The sequence below is a fragment of the Micromesistius poutassou genome (genome assembly GCF_964030765.1).
Source record: "Micromesistius poutassou genome assembly, contig: SCAFFOLD_5695, whole genome shotgun sequence".
In the NCBI taxonomy this organism is placed as follows: Eukaryota; Metazoa; Chordata; class Actinopteri; order Gadiformes; family Gadidae; genus Micromesistius; species Micromesistius poutassou.
In genome coordinates this window covers 5,451-14,792 of record NW_028179902.1, presented here as the reverse complement: position 1 = coordinate 14,792, position 9,342 = coordinate 5,451, and the positions used below count along the sequence as shown (strand labels likewise).

General features: G+C 45.0%; 1 long non-coding RNA gene across 2 annotated transcripts; it reads right to left on the bottom strand.

Annotated features, from left to right (window-relative positions):
• Positions 1 to 25: 25 nt before the first annotated feature.
• On the bottom strand, positions 26 to 8,802 carry LOC311371300. 2 transcript variants are annotated; one of them, XR_014641047.1, is made up of 4 exons: positions 8,710 to 8,802; positions 3,567 to 3,740; positions 3,344 to 3,390; positions 26 to 125 (listed from the first exon to the last, which is right to left on the bottom strand). It is a non-coding gene; the product is annotated as an uncharacterized lncRNA (long non-coding RNA). The 2 variants fall into 2 exon arrangements; XR_014641048.1 differs by lacking the exon at positions 26 to 125 and having other exon boundaries at positions 2,864 to 3,390.
• Positions 8,803 to 9,342: the final 540 nt, after the last annotated feature.

Genomic DNA, 9,342 nt, shown 5'->3' with positions numbered 1-9,342 from the left:
GTCAAATCTCTCTGGGTGATCCGGATACGACTGGTCCTCTCTGACCAGCGTCACCTTTCTGTTGTCCTCAGACAGAGAGAGGAGTCTGTAGGCTGTGTTTGGGTCCAGTGTGAGTTCACAGGCATCTGACGGAGAACAAGACATGATGAGCTACTGAACCCTTCTGCATCTTCATCCTCATCATCATCATCATCATCATCACTAGTACTGCTGGAAGCATTGACATCTTAGATATGCTAGGATGCTAAATCCGAGGACACACACACACACACACACACACACACACACACACACACACACACACACACACACTCTTCAACACTTCATCCACTTAAGCCATCATAACTTGGTCAAAATTCAACCGTTTACCATCATTCAAACTATTAAACAAATCTACACATTTGTATCTTCAATAATATTTAATCAGTCCGGACTTCCAAGTACAGACTTCCGAGGACGCGAGTACGCACCTACAATTGGAACAGCAGCGGTCTCGATGACGTCATCACCTCAGCTCTGTTAACTGCTTTACGGCCTCATGTAGGCATATACTACTGAACAATTTAAACTAATTATATAAAACTAAACCCCAGCCTCTTTCATTTTAAATTAGTATGTCAATATTTTGAATGAATATAAATGAAAAGATATGCTTATCGTGTGTATAAGCTATTCACACAACTTTTTATATGTAGGGTACAGATGCGCGTGCCTAACTGGCTATGTAGTTGGAGAGTAGACTATTGATATAATAATAATAACGAATGAGCGAGAAATGACACAGATTATAACACACACACACACACACACACACACACACACACACACACACACACACACACACACACACACACACACACACACACACACACGCGCGATCGGATGGATCCGACCAAGATTTTCGTTGCCGTTGTGATGGGTTTCCTCTATCAGCGACTTATACAATAAAAACAAATTATATTAAACAAAACCCCAGCCTCTTTAATTTTAAAATAGTATGTCAATATTTTGAATGAATAGGCCTACATTTTTCTTATATATGTCAAATGTTCCTATATATAGCCTATTATTATAGCTTACATACTAATATTTTAAAACATGGTAATGCGAAATGCATCCTGGGATATTTAACGGTCCAAGTCCACACAAGTCACCTCCGATGCGTCCTCGGTGGAACGGCCAGTTTAAGAACGCATCGAGAACACACACAGGTTTTACGACTGTACTTGACTTGATGCGTACTTGGAATTGGAACAGTACTTGGGCTACGACTGATGACGTTTCACGAGAACGCAAAGTACACAAGTACAGACGAGAACGCAAATTGAGAAACGGCCTCTCTCTCTCCCTCATGGACTACAACAATGGACTACAACAATGGACTACAATAGTGGACTACAATAGTGGACTTCAACAATGGACTACAATAGTGGACTACAATAGTGGACTACAATACTGGACTACAATAGTGGACTACAATAGTGGACGTTGTCCGACCACTTTTTTAAATGTCAGCCACAGTTCGGCTTTCGGCCCCAACCTCATTGATCGACCTGGCAACGTTTTCCCACGCCAGTTTTTTGCTTTTGGTGCTGATTCCGGAGGAAAGAGAGCCAAACAAGATCTTATTTCTGGCCTCTACCTCCGAAATCAGCACCTCCACCTCGCATTCACTAAAGTTATTTTTTCTTCCTTTCTCCATTTTCTCCTTTCTCCTAACGAGCGCACTACTGCAGGTTTATTTATACAAATTAGCATATTAAATGAGGGAGGAGACGGGTGGAGATGGAAATGGGTGGAGAGACGGGCTCGTGCATGTGCGCTCAATGTCACGTTAATTGGGATGTACAAAGAGAATCTGTGTGAAATCGTGCTTACGCAAGGATTGATACATCCAGATTTTTTTGTGAGCATCAGCTTTCCAGATTTTGGCAAAGTTTTAGTCAGAAATCCACGCAAGTCTTACACAACAACACACATCTCACTGCCTCCCTGCTTCTAGCCAATCAGCTACTAGCCACCACCAATATACTACCCGGCCTTCTTTCATCCGCCGTCATGTCTCGTCTCCACCTTGGATTATCACTCCTGCTACTCCAGACTCTTAGGACTCTCTCCTCTACTCCACCAACTTCTGGCCCACTCAGCTACACCGCCGCTGACCTTCACCGCCTCAACAATAACCATCGTCTCTCTGCTGCTGCTGCCCCTGCAGCCAGCACAGCCGGAATCCTCCGCCGACGCCGCTACATCCATCCAGGTTCTGGCCCCTCTCGCAACCAACACCTCCCCCATGGCTCACCCATCCCCTCACTCTGGACTAACTCTCGCCCCCCCGTCACCCCCACCTGCCGTACTGCCAACCTCACTAACCTCCGTTCCCCCTCCCCTGCCCCCCCATCCATCTCCCTCGCACTGCTGAACTGTCGCTCCCTCTCCAACAAATCACCCGTTATATCTGAACTGCTACTGGACAATAACATGGATCTGCTCCTCCTCTGTGAAACATGGCAGCAGCCCCTGGACTTCTATGCTCTCAATCAAGCCACTCCTTCCAATTACAGTTACATTGCCAAACCCCGCCTCTCTGGCCGAGGGGGAGGCGTTGCCGTTCTTCATAAACAATCCCTGTCCATCACCTACTACTACTGCTACTGAACTGGTCTTCATCCTCATCTTCATCACTAGTACTGTTCTTCCTGTTTCACGTTCATCTTCTCTACAAAAATGAACATAGAAAGACTAAATCATATCAGATGATAGCTACTATAGTGGACTAGTGTGCTATAGCTTTAGAAATAGTAATGCATATTGTTTATAAGATGTTTTAAGTTAAACGTAATTGTAAATCCCATGTGTGTGTGAGTGGTTGTCCCAGTCAAAACAATGAAAAATGTGTACACTGAATCTACTCCCGCAATATTTACACGACATACACATATTATACATCAAAACGTTCATCATGATGAGCTGATTAATCCTCTGTAGTATCTAAGCTATAGTCTACATACTTTTCAAGATATTCGACTTTGAAAGGTTCCAATACACATCCATTGTGATCCACCTGTGTAAACAACAGACTGAACCAGCTGAGCTCACATACAGGCTGGAAACTAACTGTTGGTACCATAGACCTGGTTCATACATACAGTACATAGACATGTACACATACGTACACACACCTACACAAACATACTAGACACACATCAACACAGGCAAACATAGCTACACATACGGATACACAAGTCCACATGTGAATGAGCGGACGTCACCTCCTGCTGTGTGGATGGACTTTCCATCCCAATAGTGAGTGTGTGTTGTGATGAATCAAACAGACACTTACACTTCTTTAGAGCTGGTTTCAGCCTCCACACTCCACCGTGCTCCACACTGGGGGGGAAACAAAGTGAGAGCAGCATGTTGAAACATTCACCTTCATCATCTGCTGTCTCATCACGTTCTACACAACATGAGTTACAGCTGCCTTTTCAAACTACTTCATCTAGCAGCGGCTTGAATCCCTGTAGGAGACTTTGTCCCTGAGTGGTGAGCTGTCCTCTCCATACCTGAGAGTGTCCAGTCTCCAGCGTGGATCCTCCAGTCCAGCAGAGAGCAGCGCAGCTCCAGAGTCTCCTGGGTGATTGTAGCTCAGGTCCAGCTCTCTCAGATGGGAGGGGTTGGAGCTCAGAGCTGAGGCCAGAGAAGCACAGCCTTCCTGTGTGACCAGGCAGCCAGACAACCTGCACACACACACACACACACACACACACACACACACACACACACACACACACACACACACACACACACACACACACACACACATTTTAAATATTTATTTATGCCCACATATAAAGAAGTACAAGGGTTCTTGCACAAGGGACATAAACACTGCCAGTGCAGTTGACAATGGAAGACGGTCAGACACAAAACGCCTGGGCAGCTGAACGCAGTTACATACAAAATGACCTACAGGTCAGATAGAAAACAGACATTTAAGGATACAAAAAACAACGTCTCCTCCAGATTGAACGGCTACCAATAATAACTGAGACTGAGCAGTACCTGGCCAACTGTTTAGCTCTTCTTTTAGGGAGGCCGGCCATCTGAAGGCCCCTCACAACCAACTTACACACACACACACACACACACACGTGTGGGAACTATTACTTTTCTGGAGGTAAATCTTTTCAACGTCCTCTGATGTGGAACTTAACTGTTTGATCATTAAAACTGTAAAGTTTTAGAGTAGAGTAAAAAACAACTAAAGGGTAAAGGGGTGCACATTCTTTACCATCTTTCACCTCAAAACTAAAATGCAAACACTAGATTTTAGTGGAACTTCAACGGGGAATAAAGACTAACTAGACAGAAAACCACACTCAACACACAAACAGTAATTGTTTTTTTTCATTTAGACGATTCATTTTTCAGTGACCCAGGAGGTGCTGGAACATGTTCCGGCGTGTTCCGGCTCAAATGAAGCACTGCCCCCTATGCATTCAAAACATTAACTTAAACCTTTTTAAAGTGAGTGAATCTGTTCACATGAATGGACACAGATGGATGGTAGGCAGTGGCGGTTCTACATTGAATTACACCCCGGGCGAGACCCCCTCCGAGCGCCCCCCCCCCCCCCCCCCCCCCCTCTCAATTGCAAGAAATTCGAGGTGTGCCTGACTTGAGCCACTCATTCCATTAGAGTGTTGCTCTGTACCGGGCCGTCCATATGGGCAGGAGGGGCGGTGAACTACTTGCAAAAGCATGCTCCCAAAAAGATAGTTTGTAAATCATTGCTCCAAGTCTATTTTTAATAACGTGATCGTCACATTAACTATCTATAGTCTCTGTAGGCTTTCGGACTATTGTTGGTCTGTTGACATCACGTTTTGGATGATGGTGGACGTGGTGGGCGGCGGTTCTAGCTGAGTTTAACGTCTCATGTTGGGGCAGCTCAGCGACCGCGTTCCTCCGTATGTTGATCACATAACCCTGCAGGCTGCAATAAGGATTTCAATCCCCTAACAGTGGACCCCCGTCCCCCCCTTGTCCGTTATGGAGACCCAGAGGTGAACTGTCCCCCCCCCTCCCCTTTCCCCTTCTCACTAGTGGTGGATTTCATGATTCGTTTGAATGAATCAGTTCGCGTCGGTCAGTTCGCCAAGAAGAGTCGTTCGTTCGTTCGTTCGCGTTTCCGGTAGCGGTGAATCATGATTCTCAGTCACTGAGTCGGTCAGACTCGGCTCCTCCCTCGTTCTCATTCTCAAACGAATCACGATCGTGCAATGGTGCAAACGATCAACAATCAACACAACATTAACTAAGTTCCTTTTAGCTGAGGAGTGCTTCATGTTCGGAATTGGGATGTTGTTGCCCGGCTGACTCTCGTGACTTCTCAGTCCTCGAGTCTTCACCGCTAAACACAGTCAGTGAACGAACGGCGACTCGCGAGTCAGCGCGACTCAGCGACTAGTGGGCGGAGCTGGGAGTCGAGTCTCGGAGAACGAACGAGACGAACGGCGACGAACGAGAGCGGCGAATCAGGTTGGTTGGTTCGTTTTAAAGAGTTGTTCGTTCAAACTGATTCGTTCGTGAACGAGCCACCACTACTTCTCATACAGCTTCTCTGACGGCACCTTCTCAGTGAGCAGGGCGTCTGCAGCCGGAGGGGGCGCCAATATGCCAACTCCCCCCACAGTGATATGAGAGATAATAGAAAACGGGTGGCTTAAATCAAGTGATCTGATTGGTTCCCAACTGTTGTATAATGAGCGTATACACACAGCTATGACACCCGTTCAGTTTATAGAGTTCAGTATCACTCCGCGCCTAACTTGAACTGTTGTTTATGTATATATAAAAGCAATAGCATAGTTCACTGAAGCCTAAAAATATGTTGATTGCTGGAGAGGGTGGAAATGTTGTAAAGCAATAGGCACACGGTGAGTGAACTCGATAGTAGGCTAAATTGCCAGCGAACCAAGCTACCAAGCTTGCTTTTTCAAAATTGAGGGGGTCTATGACTTTCATAGACCCCCTCGTGTGGACTCCCCAGTCCAGCAGAGAGCAGCTTCACTCCTGAATCCTGCAGATCATTGGTACTCAGGTCCAGCTCTCTCAGATGGGAGCGGTTGGAGCTGAGAACTGAGGCCAGAGCTTCACAGCATCTCTCTGACAGATGACAGCCATCCAGCCTTCACACACACAATAAACACAACATGTTAGGAACTGGGATTAAAATATTTTACATCTTTTACATAAAAGGACGTGTTGAAAACTTTAATTAGAGATGTTTTATTAATTGAAATACATTCAATCCATAAATGTTAATTTAATTATCTGTGTAACTTTTACTTTTAACATAATTAAGTTATTGTCTTCATCTTTATTAGAAAAGTGTTTTTAGTTCAACTAATGTTTAAAACACTGGATATTTAAATGTAGCATATGCTACACGTGAACCTCCTCAGATGGAGCAATTTGATTGGTTCACTATCTCTGGATATTGGGCAATATCCCGAGATTGAGATCTCAAACTCGGGATATTGGGGAGCGCGTAACGGTCATCGCGTCACGCTAATAAAAACTAATAAACCGCTCATAAAAACGAATAAATCCTGGCAAAAAGTGTAATCTTGTTTATTTTTGGAGCGTTCACGTGTAGTTTATATAAAACAATGATTCACCTCAGGCTCTGTGAATAGTCCAAATGTATTAGCCCCTGCTATAAACAATCTAGCCCCCGTAGCTCCCCCAATCATAATTCTTTGGCGCTGCTACTGGTTACAAATAATAAGTAAATGCTTAAATATCATTTAGCTGGGCGATCTCTACAGAGAATAAAGTCCTCTCCTCCTTTGTCTCCTCACTCTCTCACTCGTTACCTCTCACCCTTCCCCCAGATGGCCCTGAAGTCTCTGTATCAACGCATCCTATTGGTTAAACCCAAAGCATCCATATAACCAAACTACTGAACAAGGTTAAACTGTTTAAAGTAGTGGGTCACCTTTTATTAATAATGAACGTATATTTATGCATGTAACCTCATCAATAACTATTTATTCATACTTATAGCAACATATTTAAAGGTGCATTTAATTATTGATAAACAATTATTATTCATTCTTTAATTATTATTTCATAATAGAGCTTTTGAGTTTCACTTTTCACCCTGGTTACACAATATGACGTTGTGTATATTGAGATGTTATAAGTTAACCTCAAAAGATGTTTTCCAATTTATCATAACTTTTATATTCTACTATTGTATGTATGTTTTTGTTGTGTGTACTCCCTCCGTCCCTCCTCCCTCCTTCTCCGTCCCTCTCTCCCTCTGTCCCTCTCCCCCCTCTGTCCCTCTCCCCCCTCTGTCTCTGTCCCCCTCCCCCCCCCTCCCCTTTCCCCTTCTCACTAGTGGTGGATTTCATGATTCGTTTGAATGAATCAGTTCGCGTCGGTCAGTTCGCCAAGAAGAGTCGTTCGTTCGTTCGTTCGTTCGTTCGCATTTCCGGTAGCAGTGAATCATGATTCTCAGTCACTGAGTCGGTCAGACTCGGCTCCTCCCTCGTTCTCGTTCAAACGAATCACGAATGCACGTTCTCAGCCGAGTCGGTCAGACTCAGCTCCTCCCGCGTTCTCATTCTCAAACGAATCACGATCGTGCAATGGTGCAAACGGTCATCAATCAACACAACATTAACTACGTTCCTTTTAGCTGAGGAGTGCTTCATGTTCGGAATCGGGATGTTGTTGCCCGGCTGACTCTCGTGACTTCTCAGTCCTCGAGTCTTCACCGCTAAACACAGTCAGTGAACGAACGGCGACTCGCGAGTCAGCGCGACTCAGTGACTAGTGGGTGGAGCTGGGAGTCGAGCCTCGGAGAACGAACGAGACGAACGACGACGAACGAGAGCGGCGAATCAGGTTGGTTGGTTCGTTTTAAAGAGTTGTTAGTTCAAACTGATTTGTTTGCGAACGAGCCACCACTACTTCTCATACAGCTTCTCTGACGGCACCTTCTCAGCGAGCAGGGCGCCTGCAGCCGGAGGGGGCGCCAATATGCCAACTCCCCCACAGTGATATGAGAGATAATAGAAAACGGGTGGCTTAAATCAAGTGATCTGATTGGTTCCCAACTGTTGTATAATGAGCGTATACACACAGCTATGACACCCGTTCAGTTTACAGAGATCCGTATCACTCCACGCCTAACTTGAACTGTTGTTTATTTATATATAAAAGCAATAGCATAGTTCACTGAAGCCTAAAAATATGTTGATTGCTGGAGAGGGTGGAAATGTTGTAAAGCAATAGGCACACAGTGAGTGAACTCGATAGTAGGCTAAATTGCCGGCGAACCGAGCTACCAAGCTCGCTTTTTCAAAATTGAGGGGGTCTATGACTTTCATTTTGCCATACTTACGTAACCGTTTTATAAAAGCAATAAATCACTTCAGTCAGTGAAATGTTCTCATTACACCACAGTTAAGGGGCGTTGTCCGTCCCGACGTGCAGCGGAGGGACGGACAACGCCCCTTAACTGTGGTATAATGAGAACATTTCACAGCCTGTCGTGATCTATTGCTTAAATAGAAAACCGCTTCGCGGCACGGATGATTTTTTTTTTCTTGTGTACTCGTGCACATGTGTCATCCCGCCCTCTGTCCCTCCCCCCCCTCTGTAAGTGTTTGACCATTGAGTAAAACTGACCTGAGAGTTTCCAGTGTACAGTGTGGACTCCCCAGTCCAGCAGAGAGCAGCTTCACTCCTGAATCCTGCAGATCATTGGTACTCAGGTCCAGCTCTCTGTCATGGTTATGAGATATTTATTGGCATTTTGAACTCTGGCGGCCCCTAGTGGCCGCACATATGCTAGTTAGGTATTTCCTGTTCCCCTGCAGCCCCAATTACTCCTGACACCTGTGTCTCGTTTCCCCTGTCACATGACCAATCAAGCCATGTATTTAAGCCCTCCCTCTGACAATGATCTGTGCTTAGTCTTTGTTGTGTCACCTTGTACTCTGACGTGAGCTTAGCCTTGGAAAGATAATTATTATTGATTCACTGTGTTTTGACCCCCCTGCCTGTTCTCTGGATTACCCACTCGGATTTGCCCTTTAGTACGACGCTTTGAACTCTTTGTATTTTTTGACCAAGAGTCTACCTATGTTTAGTTTTCTTTTGCTTTTTGGAATTCTGCCTTTGTTAGACTTTTTGACCTTTGAACTCCTCTGATCTTCTGTGTGTTTGCCCTTTGGACTTGGTACAATAAATACCACTAAATTAACCCATCTCTGCGCTTGAGTCTACACCCCCCTTGTCCCAACCCTGACAGAAAGACTA